General features: G+C 37.5%; 1 long non-coding RNA gene across 1 annotated transcript; it reads left to right on the top strand.

The window, feature by feature from the left end:
• On the top strand, window positions 1-1300 carry LOC123131744 (uncharacterized). Its single transcript, XR_006464318.1, has 3 exons — window positions 1-149; window positions 390-723; window positions 977-1300. It is a non-coding gene; the product is annotated as an uncharacterized lncRNA (long non-coding RNA).
• Window positions 1301-1799: the final 499 nt, after the last annotated feature.

Below are 1799 nucleotides of genomic sequence, written 5' to 3'. Positions count from 1 at the left end.
CTCTCCCTCCCTCTCCCCCTCTCTCTCCCTCCCTCTCTCTCTCTCTCTCCTTGCAGTTTCTGGAATTGGGAGTGCAAGAAGCGGCGAGCGATTCCGGAGGTGACGAGAAGCAATAGAAGTTCATCTAGCATGGTTCGAATCAATTAAAGGTAAAACTCACCTTCATAACGTTTCTTTTGTTTTGTGCTACTGCTTTTGGAAGAAATGCAGCCTTCTTGCTCCCCCTATCTATGATTCTTCATGTTATAGTATATAGATTGTTATTATGTGTTCCTAATTTACTTCCCTATATTTTTCATATTGATCTATGAGATCTAGTCAGCAGGATCTATAAATGAATTATTTGTTTTTTTCTATGAGATTTGGTCTAATAAATTACCCCGCTGCAGACCTGAGATTCAGTGGTAGAAGCTGCAGACAACCATTGCCGGCAAGGCACAAGAGGTTTCTACGGTCAGATCTATATTGAGGCGAGGCCATGTCAAAGAAAACACCACTAGTTATGTGTTTGCAGCCACCTCTGCTACATTTTGTTGTATCATATTTGAGGTTCAGTTTCATGCTGGTTGCAATTTCTTACGGATTGGTGTATTTTGTTGTAGGTAGTAAGATCATAAGATACTAATGGGGCTCCCTGTAATCCCAAAGTGCACTGGCCAGTGGATAGATATTTTCTACAAAATCTTCGAGGCGCTTAATTTTCTATATCGAAAACGACTGCTGGTAAAGTGCAAATATGATATTTTTGCTTATTGGATACATTATTTTCCAAGTTCTTTCAGAGATCTAATAATGAGGTTCCAAGCACTAACAACCCAAAGGCTGCTTTAAACTTTAATATATATTCACAGAGTTTGTCTGCTTGCTTCAAAATTGAAATGAGACTTTTGCTTGCTGATAAAATCCTTCAATTGGTAATATATTTCCCTTCATTGCATGCTTAATGTTCTTTCACAAAAAAATGTTTTACTCGCAGGGTTGAGGTAGCTTGCTTCCCGTCAGAGATTGAGGTTCCTAGGAGGTTACCATCTGGAGTGTAAGGTTATCCATCACATGTTTGTTCAAATGTCTCAGGGGAATTAGATGTCAGATTATATTTTACTAATATAGTGTTTGTTTCATTGTAAATTACTCATTTCTGTTACTGTTGTTGTACAAGATCAACGGTATCTCCTTTGCTGCCATCTTTTTTTTTTGAGCTACTTTTGTAGGAGAATGAGATGTGGGATCAAACCACTCAGAAATGTTTTGTACCCTTTAGAGCATTTATTTGCCAACTCCTTTGGGTTGTTGCACGCGATACAGTTGTACTCTGTTGCATGCTTGAGTGTTGTTTGTGATTCATATATTTAATTGAAACCTAGATCTAATGCGGTGTTCCAAAACTACATATCATTTTTATTCTACCTTTCTGAATATTTCCACAAGAATTCTTTCATTTTATTTCTCCCTGTACCAAACGCCGGTCTTTCTGTTCTACATTTGTTGGTGAAACGACATTGTCAATTCTATTTGTTAAAGACATACTTAGGAAAATGCCTTTGAGACTGAGCTTTTGTCAAGTACTTGGAGCGGCAAATAAAATGAGCGTTAGGTACTTATATAAGCTGACAAGAACCATACTGTCAGCCTGAAAAACATAAATAAGAGATGCATACAGCCAATTTTCCTCATCTGCGACGTCTTCCACTGACAATAACTCTACATGGCAGTCTGTTGAGATTGATTCTTCAAACTAAAAATATAAATATTTTAGTTCTCCATTCGTTGGTAAAAAAGGCATGGTGAATTTCCTTTTA

The sequence above is a fragment of the Triticum aestivum genome, chromosome 6A (assembly GCF_018294505.1).
Source record: "Triticum aestivum cultivar Chinese Spring chromosome 6A, IWGSC CS RefSeq v2.1, whole genome shotgun sequence".
Taxonomy (NCBI): Eukaryota; Viridiplantae; Streptophyta; class Magnoliopsida; order Poales; family Poaceae; genus Triticum; species Triticum aestivum.
This window is presented reverse-complemented; position numbering and strand designations above follow the sequence as displayed.